Source organism: Podarcis liolepis (assembly GCF_965112155.1).
Source record: "Podarcis liolepis genome assembly, chromosome: 14".
Classification (NCBI taxonomy): domain Eukaryota; kingdom Metazoa; phylum Chordata; class Lepidosauria; order Squamata; family Lacertidae; genus Podarcis; species Podarcis liolepis.
Window position 1 is genome coordinate 5548214 of NC_139569.1, and position 14523 is coordinate 5562736.

A 14523-nucleotide genomic window follows, 5' to 3' on the forward strand; every position below is an offset into this window, starting at 1 on the left:
GATACATCCCACCTACATAACAGAAATTTTAATGTTGTTTTTCTCCTGTCACAGTTTATCTCCTGTCTGGCAGGTTGCTTGATTGGATTGCCTGGGGAGCCTGGCCATTCTTTTGTAGTGGTAAAATACTTATTTCCTGGGCCAGGTCACAGGCTCACACCTTATTCAAACAGACATATCCTTGAGACAGGATTTGTGAGGAAAGAGACAATGGGGAGGCTTTTCCAGTTTAACCTTGCAGAGAAAGGATTTGGTCAGTTTAGGAATCAAAATGGTTCCAGGTTGGTCTTCCTGTGTTGATCTATGTATGTGCAGTTATGAACATTACCATGTATCTAAGACCATAAAATTCCTATCACAGGTGGCATGATAGGAAAGCGTCTGAAATTATACGTAGCGGGTAGAAAGTGGACAGGGTTTTCTCCCTTCCATAACACTAGAACTCACGGACATGCAATGAAGCTGGAGGTTGGCAGATTACTGACAAGACAGAAGTACTGTTTTGGGGGGACAGGGGACGGGTGGGTGTGGAGGACTCCCTGGTCCTGAATGGGGTAACTGTGCCCCTGAAGGCCCAGGTGCGCAGCCTGGGAGTCATTTTGGACTCACAGCTGTCCATGGAGACGCAGGTCAATTCTGTGTCCAGAGCAGCTGTTTACCAGCTCCATCTGGTATGCAGGCTGAGACCCTACCTGCCCGAGGACTGTCTTGCAAGAGTCGTGCATGCTCTAGTTATCTCCCGCTTGGACTACTGCAATGCGCTCTACGTGGGGCTACCTTTGAAGGTGACCCGGAAACAACAACTAATCCAGAATGCGGCAGCTAGAATGGTGACTGGGGGCGGCCGCCGAGACCACATAACACCGGTCTTGAAAGACCTACATTGGCTCCCAGTACGTTTCCGAGCACAATTCAAAGTGTTGGTGTTGATCTTTAAAGCCCTAAACGGCCTCGGCCCAGTATACCTGAAGGAGCGTCTCCACCCCCATCGTTCTACCCAGACACTGAGGTCCAGCGCCGAGGGTCTTCTGGCGGTTCCCTCATTGCGAGAATCAAAGCTACAGGGAACCAGGCAGAGGGCCTTCTCAGTAGTGGCACCCGCCCTGTGGAACGCCCTCCCATCAGATGTCAAGGAAATAAACAACTACCTGACATTCAGAAGACATCTTAAGGCAGCCCTGTTCAGGGAAATTTTTAATGTGTGACATTTTAGTGTATTTTTGGTCTCTGTGGAAGCTGCCCAGAGTGGTTGGGAAAACCCAGCCAGATGGGCGGGGTACAAATAATAAATTATTATTATTATTATTATTATTATTATTATTATTATTATTATTATTTTATTTATTTATTATTCAGGACAGATAAAACAAAGGACTTTTTCACACAGGGCCTTGTTAAACTGTGGAACTCACATGTGCAGGAGGCAGCTGCAGCTGCCAACCTAGATGGTTAAAAAAATTAGGAGGAGATGGAGATCAATGGCTGCTAGTCACAATGGCTATGTTCTATATATCCACTGCAGTCTTGGGCCTGTTTACTCTGAAGTAAGCCCCATTGTGTTCAGTGGGTGCCTACTCCTAGGAAAGTGTGCCAAGGAATCAAGCCCAAGGCTTCCCATCCACCTCCTTGGCATGTTTCTGAGCATCTGTTACTTCCCCTCAGCGGATAAATTTTGTTTCTCAGCTTCAGGGACTGTGATGGTACATATTTATACCATCACAGGTCAGCGTGTTCCCAAAAGACTGCACTTGTTGATGTTCTGAAACCTGATGCGAGATGTTGCAAAATGTAAGTCTCGAGATGAAATGTGCTCGATAAAGGACATCTGGCTCACAGCTCCTCTTCCAAGCTAGCTTTGGCCTCTGCAAATGTTAGGATGTGGCAGTCCAGTCCGAGATTCCTTGCAATTTAGCCTCCGGCTTCATTAAAAACTTGAGCAGAACCTCAGCAGCAAAGGACTTACAAATGTCGCCGATCAAATGCTTAGAGGGCTGGATCTGAATGAGATAAAGACCGTTGTGTGGCGGGGGGCAATTGGCATGGTTCAGTAGTAGAGAACAGGATGGATAAAAATCATTATCATCATAATAATCATCAGATTTTTAAATTTAAATCTGATTTTATTTATTTAAATCTGATTTTTTAAAAAATTAAATCAGATTTTTAAAATAAAATGCTGAGCTGGATAGACTAATGGTCTGGCACAGGGGTTGGTGTTAGGATTTTTATCCATCTGTGCTGCTCCAGCAGTAGCACTATGTTTTGTGTACATCATGTGAGTGTCTGAGTGAGCGTGAGACAGGAAGTCTGAGTACTGTTGGAAGTTAGTTTCACTTCTGAAAGTGTTGCTGTTGTGTACTGGTGCTCAAAGAGCACAGATGTGCTGATGGATTCTATATATACAGACTGTAAAATAGTTTTAGAGCTACTGAGTCTTTCTTCTGCAATGATATGCCAGAAGACAAGTGTGCTCCTCTCAGGAGAGAGGGGTCGCTTATCACCGGTCTCTCTGGACTGAGGGAGATTTATAGCCAGAGAGTGAGCACCAGAGAGACACCCCAGAGTCTTCAGAAGTTGGTGGCCTTCCCGGGCGTGTTTCCAACAGGTTTACCTTTCCTGGGCTGGATCAGTCCTGCAGAGCCCCCGCTGTGGGCCAGATAATGAGCGTGCCTGAGCACATGCACCCGCAATTTCCGGCGTCTGTGCGGGTCAGCACATGTGCAGGTGTGATTTCTGATGCCACAGAAGAGAGTCCCCGCACCGCACCACACCATTCCGGTTAGCAGCACAGCGCGGGGACTCACCGAGTGGTTGTCTTGGTTCTGGACACTGGACCACGCGAGTCCAGTGTCCCCAGGTTGCAGTTCAGACTGGCGGAGAACAGGATCAGCAGAAGGCATTTTCCCTCTTCCGGAGAACTGGTCTAACCAGCATCCCATATTGACACCAAGCAGGCTCCTTCACCGTCCTCTTTTCAGTGCCTGTTAAAAACATTTCTGTTTCGACCAGCTTACCCAGATGTTTAGAAAGCTGGTGCGAGTTTTTTTATCTGTCTTTAGTCTATTTTTGTTCTAACTTTTGCAAAAGTCTTACATGGTTGTTAACTTTCCTCGTTGTCTCATCTTTTTTTGTAAACCGCTGAGGGTTTTTTTTGGACAACCAAGCAGTGTATAAATCCTATGACGTAAAAGTATTCCAACTGTTCCTACAATCCAGCCTCCTGCATATATTTTGGACCACAACTCCCATCTTCCCATTCCCATGCTGGCAGTGGCTGATGGGAGTTGTAGTCCAAAACTTCCAGAATAATAATAATAATAATAATAATAATAATAATAATAATAATAATAAATTTTATTTATATCCCGCCCTCCCCAGCCGAAGCCGGGCTCAGGGCGGCTAACAACAATAAAACAGTATAAAAGTATAACATAAACAACACTCTAAAATCATTCATTGTAAAATTAATTAATTCAGGCCACTGGCAACCATTGGGCCAGAGCTCCGCGAAGATTGCCGAGGGAGGGAGTCAGGCTGTGCCCTGGCCAAAGGCCTGGCGGAACAACTCTGTCTTGCAGGCCCTGCGGAAAGATGTCAAGTCCCGCAGGGCCCTGGTCTCTTGTGACAGAGTGTTCCACCAGATCGGAGCCACAGCCGAAAAAGCCCTGGCTCTAGTTGAGGCCAGCCTAACTTCTCTGTGGCCTGGGACCTTCAAGATGTTTTTATTTGAAGACCGTAAGTTTCTCTGTGGGGCATACCAGGAGAGGCGGTCCCGTAGGTACGAGGGTCCTAGGCCGTATAGGGCTTTAAAGGTTAAAACCAGCACCTTAAATCTGATCCTGTACTCCACCGGGAGCCAGTGCAGCTGGTGTAGCACCGGATGAATGTGATCTCGCAGCGAAGACCCCATAAGGAGTCTCGCCGCGGCATTCTGCACCCGCTGGAGTTTCTGGGTCAGTCTCAAGGGCAGCCCCACGTAGAGCGAGTTACAATAATCCAATCTGGAGGTGACCGTCGCGTGGATCACAGTGGCTAGGTCAGGGCGAGAGAGGTAAGGAGCCAACTGCTTAGCTTGGCGGAGATGGAAAAATGCCGCCTTTGTTATAGCTGCAATCTGCGCCTCCATGGAAAGGGAGGCGTCGAAGATTACACCCAAACTCTTAACAGACGGTGCTGGCACTAATTGCGCCCCCGCAAGAGATGGGAGTTGCCCCCCCAATCCCATATCGCCCCGCCCTAGCCACAGGACCTCTGTCTTCGAAGGATTTAGCTTCAACCGGCTCCCACGTAACCATCCAGCCACAGCTTCCAAACATCTGGTCAGTGTGTCTGGGGCCGAGTCAGGATGGCCATCCATCAACAGATAGAGTTGGGTGTCATTGGCATACTGATGGCAACCCAGCCCAAAACTCCGAACAAGCTGGGCGAGGGGGCGCATAAAGATGTTGAAAAGCATCGGGGAGAGTATCGCACCCTGAGGTACTCCACACACCAAGGAGTGGCGCGATGACAATTCCCCCCCAAGTGCCACCCTCTGTCCCCGACCAGAGAGAAACGAGCGCAGCCATTGAAGGACACCACACTGCATTCCCAGGACTTACTGTAAGTTAGATAGATGATGAATAGAGCTCTGTCTGTTATATGGTAATGCAGATTGCTGCTGTTATGTACTGAAGTTCTCCCTCTGGGCCAGCAGGGGGATACTGTAGATAGTTATGCAAATGAAGGATCGAAAGTGACGTTCAGTGATTGGATAGTTTTAGAAAGTTGCTACAGTTACGATGTTCTGGATCTCTATATAAGCAGGCTGACTGAGCTCTTCAGTTCAGTTCTATTCTGGCCTCTGAATAAACAAGAGCTGTTTGAAGAATCGCTGTGTCGTCTGATATGTTCGCCCACAACTTAACAGCTGCTCCTATTATATGGGCGCAGAATGTATTTCTCACTGGGAGTACCAGCAAATAGTGTGCATTGAATTGGTACTGCGGCTTTTTAATTGCTAGACTCTAAATGGGAAATAGACCAATCTTCAGATCACTCAGTCAAGATTCAGTGGGCTTACCTGTCATGGACTGATTGGAGGCAGAGGAATGGTGGAAGGAACCGGCTGGGGAACCCCCAAGAAAAGGTGGCTCATAATAATAATAATAATAATAATAATAATAATAATAATAATAATAATAATAATAATAATTTATTACTTATACCCCATTCATCTGGCCAGGCCTCCCCAGCCACTCTGGGCTGCTCCCAACAGAATATTAAAAACACGATAAAACATCGGACATTTCGGTATTTATCACCCCTGTTATACAAAAGTCTCCAAATGGGTCCGGACTTCAATGTCTAAAACTCCTGGTAGAGGACAAGGACCCAGAGATCAAGCTAAGGGTGGCCAAATTCTGCCATAAAACTTGGGGAACAAGCTGTACTACCAAAATGATTAAAGTTTTAAATGACAATTTTGGGTTATATTTTAGTGATTAAGAATTATCATACATATTTTTAACTGCTGCTACATCTGTATTGTCCCTGTTATACCGAGTTGCAATTCGATGTACCCCGGTCGTGTTTTATGATAATCCTGATATTGTAAGTGAGCCAGAACTGGTCTGTGACTGTAATAATAAATTAATTCATCAAACATTAAAAATTTTCCTAAACAGGGCTGCCTTCAGATGTCTTCTAAAAGTCAGATACAGTGGTACCTCGGGTTACATACACTTCAGGTTACATATGCTTCAGTTTACAGACTCCGCTAACCTAGAAATAGTACCTCGGGTTAAGAACTTTGCTTCAGGAAGAGAACAGAAATCGTGCTCCGGTGGCACGGCAGCAGCAGGAGGCCCCATTAGCTAAAGTGGTGCTTCAGGTTAAGAATAGTTTCAGGTTAAGAACAGACCTCCGGAACGAATTAAGTACTTAACCTGAGGTACCACTGTAGTGGTTTATTTCCTTGACATCTGATGGGAGGGCGTTCCACAGGGTGGGTGCCACCACCGAGCAGGCCCTCTGCCTAGTTCCCTGTAACTTCGCTTCTTGCAGGGAGGCAACCGCCAGAAGGCCCTCAGCGCTGGACCTCAGAGTCCGGGCTGAACAATGGGGGTGGAGACACTCCTTCAGTACTGCCTGCTCTGACTGGCAGTGACTCTCAAGGGTTCCAGGGAGGAACTCCTCCCAGCCCTGCCTGAAGATGCCCAGGGTGGAAACCTGGGGCCCCTGGCACGCAAGCCGGTCCTTGAACACTGGATTTGTGGCCCTTCCCTTTCCAAGACGGGTTCGCAGAATGGATAAGGAAGAAATTTGGCGTTTCCGAGCACAATTCAAAGTGTTGGTGCTGACCTTTAAAGCCCTAAGTGGCCTCAGTCCAGTATACCTGAAGGAGAGTCTCCACCCCCATCATTCTACCCAGACACTGAGGTCCAGTGCTGAGGGCCTTCTGGCGGTTCCCTTCCTGTGAGAAGTGAAGTTACAGGGAACCAGGCAGAGGGCCTTCTTGGTGGTGGCACCCGTCCTGTGGAACGCCCTCCCACCAGATGTCAAAGAGAACAACAACTACCAGATTTAGGAGACATCTGAAGGCAGCCCTGTTTAGGGAAGCTTTTAGGGACACTGAGGTCCAGCGCTGAGGGCCTTCTGCCGGTTCCCTCATTGCAAAAAGTAAGGTTACAGGGAACCAGGCAGAGGGCCTTCTCGGTAGTGGCGCCTGCCCTGTGGAACGCCCTCCCACCAGATGTCAAGGCAATAAACAACTATTTTACTTTTAAAAGACAACTGAATGCAGCCCTCTTTAGGGAAGTTTTTAATGTCTGATGCTGTATTGTTTTTAATATTCAGTTGGAAGCCGCCCAGAGTGGCTGGGGAAACCCAGCCAGATGGGCGGGGTATATATAAATTATTATTATTATTATTATTATTATTATTATTATTATTATTATTATTATTAATTATTATTAGAAACAAATCAGGCAGGCACTGTGCCCCTTGCTGCTTCCTTTCCCATGACATCAGCCTAGTGACTATCTTTGCAGCCCAGTTAATGTTTACTTACTGGACTCTGCCTGGCGGTACCTGCTTGGCCCCAGGAGCCGTTTTCTCTGCCAGCTACAATTCCCGGGAGGGAACTGGTGGCCAGCTAATCCTTTGCTCACGCCTGCCTCTTCTGCCTCTCTCCTCCTTTAGATGCAGGTGTCCCTCGTGCTGAGCTCTGAGCCGCTGCCCTGTGGGACCACCCAGCCCCCCGGCAGTTGGGGCTGCTCGTCTGCATCCCGAATTCCTCTGCCCAGCATTCTCCCCGCCTCCCCGTTCTTCGGAGAGCACGAAGAGGAGTATTTTTAGACGCTGGTGTGTTCCTCGGCTGAAGATAACTGAAGCTCTTCTCCAGCAAGGGCGTAAAACTCTGGGGTGAGTTGCACGTGTGTTGCAGGGGGGAGAAGGAGGGAGGCTCACCTGAGAAGGTAGCCGAAGCGTGCGTCTGATGGGGGTGGAAGCGGTTGCTGGAAAAACCAGGATGATTTTTTTTTTCTATTGCTCAACGGTGTGCCTAGGTGGGACCAGGGAAATATTAAGGCATGCTGCTGATCTCCAGAGGAGTTTGAATGGGAGTTTTACCCTGTTACGGGTGCAAGGTTTGATCAGTTTAATTGGTGAATTAATGACTGAAAGCTCATGTTGATTGGTGTGGGCAACCTTTAATGGATGAAGCGGAAAGCTTAGGGCATGTTTGTTCCCAGAGTGTGTTAACTGTGTTATGTACATGTGTGTATGTGAGAGAGAGAGAGAGAGAGAGGGAGGGGGAAGACAGAAAATAAGTGGTTTATGAAGTTGGAGCTTCTTTCTGAATCTAAGAAGCACCCGTTTTCAGTGGTCAGTGTTTGTTTATTTCATAAAATTTATATACTGCTTGATTGCAATAAAACCTGACCTAAGCGGTTTACAGAAAGAACGAAACAATAGAATAAGGATAAAAACAGATAAGAACAACTATTTAGAAAAAAATAATTAGAATCACCGATAAACCCAAAATGGATTAAAACACACATCAATTTTCCATGTACAGTGGTATCTCTGGTTGCGAAAGGGATCCGTTCCGGAGGCCCGTTTGCAACATGAAAAGAGCGCAACCTGCAGCGGCGCGTCTGCGCATGGGCGGTTGCGATTCACTGCTTCTGCCCATGCGGTCATTTTGTGCTTCTGTGCATGCGTGAGCGGCAAAACCCGGAAGTAACCCTTTCCGGTACTTCCGGGTCGCCGCGGGACGTAACCTGAAAGAATGTAACATGAAGCGGACGTAACATGAGGTATGGCTGTATCTGGTTTTAGCAGGCATTGAAATGGCGTCTGGCTGATGTTGGTAGGCTGGGAGTCCCGAAGTGTGGGTGCTGCCACACTAAAAGATCAATTTCTTACAGTAATAGAGCAAATTTTGCTTAAAAAGCAGCCTTAACTCAGGGTGCTCCCGGGCCGCTGCCATTTTCATGCGGGTATCAATCACATACCAGGAAATTCATCTTGGGCAACAAAAGCTGGTTTGGAGCTCTCATACAGCAATCCTGCTCCTTAGTTGCAATAAGGAAAGTGATGGCAAAATGCCCTGGGATAGCATTTGTTCCATGCAGTTTCATCTGACCTCCCCAGAATTAAATCGCAACAAATGCTCAGGGGAAATAGCTGGCATTGTCTGATCTCCTTGCAAAACCATAGGGGTGAATCATCAATGATCAGGTCATCCGGGAGGGATTGAATGGTTACAGGCCCAGCTACAATCTATGAATGAGTTGGCTGTCCAAATTGGCTGTCCAAATTGTTATTGGTCCCGCAGACTTTAATGGATCAGTTTGATTTATTTATTTTTTAATCAGCTTATCTGATTATCCCTCCAAACTCCCACGCGTGGTTAATTACATTTATATAAGAGTCACAAAGGTGATGGACATCTGGCGCCATCTTAAGAAGTGTGGATGAAGGAGGACTTCTAGGAGTTTCTTGTGTGTAACAACAAAGCTAAGATAGCTCCGTGAGTAGAGCATGAGACTCTTAATCTCAAAGGTCATGGGTTCGAGTCTCCACCTTGGGCAAAAGATTTGTGCATTGCTGGGGGTTGGACTAGAGGAGATTCATGGTCCTTTCCATCTCTACAGTTCTGGGGGGGGGGGAACTATGGGGGAAAGGCTTTTCCACCTCAGCCTCCAGACCTTTCCATCTTTTGGGCAGACTCCTTTAAGCAGCTTGCTACGTTCTTGCTTCTCACAAGGAGGCAGAACCAAGAGGCATAAATAGAGAGCAGGACCAGAAAAGAGGCGCCACTCCTGATAAGCAGGAACAGTTGGAGCATCTGAGAATGTCCACACCCTGCCCTGTTTCCATGCTGCTAAACAGGCTTCTGTGCCGGCCCAGTGTTCTCATGCACATTTTGCTGCGAGATCTGCTCCGCAGCCTCTGCTGCGCTCAGTTTCTGCAGCAGGATCTGTTGGTAAATGATTCACTAGTGTCACTCGTTCCTTCTACAGCGTGGATAAAAATCAATGATGTTGATAATAATAATAATAATAATAATAATAATAATAATAATAATAATATCAGATTTTTAAAAAATCAATTTTTAAAAAAATTTAAATCTGATTTTTTAAAATTTAAATCAATTTTTTATTTATTTAAATTGGATTTTTAAAAGAAAATGCTTTGGGAGGAAAAAATCTTTCTAAAGATCATTTTCTACTTAAGTTACATTATAGTCCAAAAGCTATTCATCAATTATACCAGCAGGAATGCCTTTCTGTTTTAAAAAAAAGATTTAAATCAAGTCTTACTGACTAGTGATTTAAATTGTGGTTTAAATCAATTTGATTTAAATCAAATCCACCCTGCTCTCCAGCACATGCAGAAACTGCCCTCCTGACCGTTAGATTCACTATTGGGAGCAAAGCAGCAATAAAATTGCATTGGGAGTGTGGAACTCCAAATCTCAACGGTTCCTTTCAGCCTGGCCCAGGTTGGGGTGATGGAGAGATTTGGTCCAACAACATCTGGACGGCCACAGGTTCTCCAGCCCATAGTTATTTGAAAACTGCTTTGTTGTTGATTTCCTTCTTATTCTTCAGAAGTATATACAAGAGCTTTATTGTGGCTTGAATATACGTTTGCTGGAGGCCGGATCTGGCCCGCAGGCTGCCCTCTATTGCTTTAGGACAGCCTTCTCCAGATGTTTTGGACTACAACTCCCATCAGCCCTAGCCAGCAGGGCTCTTGGACACTTGTTGTGGTTATTGGAAACGTTGGTGTGTTTCTTCTTTAAAGGAAGAGTCCCAAAATAGAAGCCTTGATAAATGTAAGGAATGAGATCTAAAGATGGAACCGTGTCGTCCACCGCCTAAATATACACATGTATTATTAGTTTGATGCTGGGAACGGGACACCCTGAGAAATCCTGGCTCTGTTGCTTCTGCTGGCAAAAAAATCATTGTCTTTTGGGCTTAGCAAACTATAACAGGAAGACCACCAAGAATGGGGAAAGGTGCAAAGCCATCAGCCAAGAAAGTCCTGCTTCTTAAAGAATTCTGTGATGGATTTTGGTTGTCGCCTTCAGGAGAATTTCTGCAATCCAGGGGGCTAGTGGAGAAAGTGAAGCCAGAGACACAAGAGTTGAAAATTTTGCTTTATCTAAAACCAAAGAAGCGAGAGTCACTTCAGCCGGTGGTTAGAAGGAGATGCAATCATGCCTGCCGAACTGCTGAATAACAGAGTTTCCTGTTTAGAAATAGAGGGTTTGGGAATATATGGTGCTGTAATTTGCTGAGTCAGACCCAATGGTCCATCCATCTGTTTATTTTATTAATTAAATTTGTATACCGCCCTTCACCCATAGATCTCGGGAGAGGTCACAACATCACACATGCAATATAAAAAGACAAATACTGCAATACCGTGAAATCTGTGGCAGCTCTTGAATAGCTTCTGTTGTCTACCAGATAGGTTTAGGAAGACATAACATCTTGGTTAAGTAATTATCTCAAACAGAGACAAATAGTGCACTAGATAAATATACATTTAAAATTAGAGGGAATTGGCAGGAAGTCAATGGAACTAAGAAGACTGTGAAAGTGTAACAGATATTGACAATTATTTGATGTTTATTTGTTATGGGTGTTTTTGATTTTGTGTTACGGTTTTTTTTAAAAGTTCAATAAAGCAATTTTAAAACTAAAAAAAAAAATCAAAAGACAAAGTACATCATAAAAACAAGACACACACAAGCCAATAATGCCCCCCCAAAAAAACACATTTAAAAGAGATATAAGATGTTAAAATCTTATACACTATCCGTGTATAAGATGCCCCCTAATTTTTGACATAATTTATTAAGGGGGAAACCTTGTCTTATACACAGAAAAATACGGTAATTGCCAGCCAGTGCAGTTGGGCCAGGATCAGGGTAATATGCTGAAAAGGGACGTGGGTGGCGCTGTGGTCTAAACCACTGAGCTTCTTGGGCTTGCCGATCGGGATGTTGGCGGTTCGAATCCCCACGATGGGGTGAGCTCCTGTTGTTTGGTCCCTGCTCCTGCCAACCTAGCAGTTTGAAAGCATGCCAGCGCAAGTAGATAAATAGATACCACTGAGGGGGGGAAGGTAAATGGCATTTTCATGCGCTCTGGTTTGCGTCACGGTGTCCCATTGCGCCAGAAGCTGTTTAGTCCTGCTGGCCACATGACTTGGAAAGCAGTCTATGGACAAACACCAGCTTCCTCAGTCTGAAAGCGAGATGAGCACCGCAACCCCATAGTTGCCTTTGACTGGACTTAACCGTCCAGAGGTCCTTTACCTTTTTTTACCTTAATATGCTCAAACTGTCTTGTCCCGGTGAGCAAGCTGGCCGCTGAATTCTGCACCAGCTGAAGTTTCTGAACCGTCTTCAGAGGCAGCCCTACGTATAACGCATTGCAGTAATCTAACCTAGAGCGTAGACAGCAGAGGTCAAGGCTACCTGCCCAGATGGGGCCCAACGGGGCCACCAGCCGAAGCGAATGGAAGGCCCTTTGCACCAGAATCAAAGTTGGAACAGAATGCTGGGGACGACTTGTTTATAATTATATTTTGAAAATGATTCCTGTTCTTATGTCGCTGCGTTGTTTTGTACTTTCTGGATATCCCTGATCATATTATAAGGTAAAGGGACCCCTGACCATTAGGTCCAGTTGTGGCCGACTCTGGGGTTGCAGCCCTCATCTCGCTTTATTGGCCGAGGGAGCCAGCGTACAGCTTCCGGGTCATGTGCCCAGCATGACTAAGCCGCTTCTGGCGAACCAGAGCAGCACACGGAAATGCCATTTACCTTCCTGCCAGAGTGGTACCTATTTATCTACTTGCACTTTGACGTGCTTTCGAACCGCTAGGTTGGCAGGAGCAGGGACTGAGCAACGGGAGCTCACCCCGTCACGGGGATTCGAACTGCTGACCTTCTGATCAGCAAGTCCTAGGCTCTGTGGTTTAACCCACAGCGCCACCCGCTTCCCTATTATAAAGTAGTCGTGTTCTATATTATAAACCAAGCACTGCTAGCAGTTGTTTCTTTTTGTTTCCCAATGTATTTCTAATCAATTAAAAAATTAGCGTGGCGCAGGCAAATTTTTATTCTCCAAGTGTGGTACAGGAAAAAAGAGAACCAGTGCCTGAAGGGCTGGACATTTGTGTATTAAACCAAATTGGGGGTGGGAAACCTTTGGAGGTCCTGGTGTTTTTGGATGACAGGTCCCCTCAGCCCTGACCTTTGGCCCTGCTGGCTGGGGCTGATGGGCAGCTCAGCATCCAGCAACATCTGGGGAGGCCCAGGTCCCCCATTTCTGATTGCGTGTTTGTGTTCTTAAACAAGCAAGCTGTGACTTCTAGGAAAATGACTTCTCCATGTGGAATTGCAAAATAGAATCTGTGTGGTTTAGTGGTGGGGAGTGTTGGGCAGAGACCAGGAAGAAGCAGGTTCTAATCTCTGCTCAATCAGCAAGTTCACTTGGTAACCTTTGGCTAATCTCTCTCTCTCTCTCTCTCTCTCTCTCTCTCTCTCACACACACACACACACACAGAGAGAGAGAGAGAGAGAGAGAGAGAGAGAGAGAGAGCGCGCGCGCTTAGCTACTTTGCAAGGTTGCTGCTGGAAGTTTGGCTGCAACTCAGCTTGCTGAGACGGTTTGCATGGCTGGACACTGAGGTCCAGCTCCGAGGGCCTTCTGGCAGTTCCCTCACTGCGAGAAGTGACGCTACAATTCATAGTGTTGGTGCTGACCTTTAAAGCCCTAAACAGCCTCGGGCCAGTAGACCTGAAGGAACGTCTCCACCCCTGAGGTCCATCTCCAAAGGCCTTCTGGCAGTTCCCCCCCTGTGAGAAGCAAAGTTACAGGGAACCAGGCAGAGGGCCTTCTCGGTAGTGGCGCCCACCCTGTGGAACGCCCTCCCACCAGATGTCAAGGAGATAAAACAACGATCGGACTTTTAGAAGACATCTGAAGGCAGCCTTTTTTACGGAAGCTTTTAATGTTTGATGTTTTATTGTGCTTTTAATATTCTGTTGGGAGCTGCCCAGAGTGGCTGGGAAAACCCAGCCAGATGGACGGCGTATAAATAAATTTATTATTATTATTATTATTATTATTATTATTATTATTATTATTATTATTATTATTATTATTATATTTTATTGCAGGGCTGTGTGAAACCTTCAGCTTCCCAGGCCATCCCAATAATAATAATAATAATAATAATAATAATAATAATAATAATAATAATAATTTATTATTTATACCCCGCCCATCTGGCTGAGTTTCCCCAGCCACTCTGGGCGGCTCCCAATCAGTGTTAAAAACAGTACAGCATTAACAAGGCCTTGTGTGAAAAGGTCCTTTCTTTTATCTGTCCTGAATAATAATAATAATAATAATAATAATAATAATAATTTATTATTTGTACCCCGCCCATCTGGCTGGTTTCCCCAGCCACTCTGGGCAGCTTCCACAGAGACCAAAAATACACTAAAATGTCACACATTAAAAACTTCCCTGAACAGGGCTGCCTTAAGATGTATTCTGAATGTCAGGTAATTATTTATCTCTTTGACATCTGATGGGAGGGCGTTCCACAGGGCGGGCGCCACTACCGAGAAGGCCCTCTGTCTGGTTCCCTGTAGCCTCACTTCTCGCAATGAGGGAACCGCCAGAAGGCCCTTGGCGCTGGATCTCAGTGTCCGGGCTGAACAATAGGGGTGGAGACGCTCCTTCAGGTATACAGGACCGAGGCCGTTTAGGGCTTTAAAGGTCAGCACCAACACTTTGAATCGTGCTAGGAAACGTACTGGGAGCCAATGCAGATCTCTCAGAACCGGTGTTATGTGGTCCCGGCGGCCACTCCCAGTCACCAGTCTAGCTGCCGCATTCTGGATTAATTGCAGTTTCCGGGTCACCTTCAAAGGTAGCCCCACGTAGAGCGCGTTGCAGTAGTCCAAGCGTGAGATAACTAGAGCATGCACCACTCTGGCA

General features: G+C 46.1%; 1 protein-coding gene across 3 annotated transcripts in view; it reads left to right on the forward strand.

Annotated features, from left to right (window-relative positions):
* Positions 1-14523, forward strand: part of TMEM184A (transmembrane protein 184A) — a 46832-nt gene that overhangs the window by 9214 nt on the left and 23095 nt on the right. For 2 of the 3 annotated variants that reach the window (XM_083474780.1, XM_083474781.1), the window contains exon 2: positions 7183-7404. The gene's annotated coding sequence lies outside the window, so the exon portion shown is untranslated. Of the gene's footprint in view, positions 1-7109; positions 7405-14523 lie in introns of those variants that run through there. The other variant, XM_083474782.1, reaches the window with a different exon arrangement.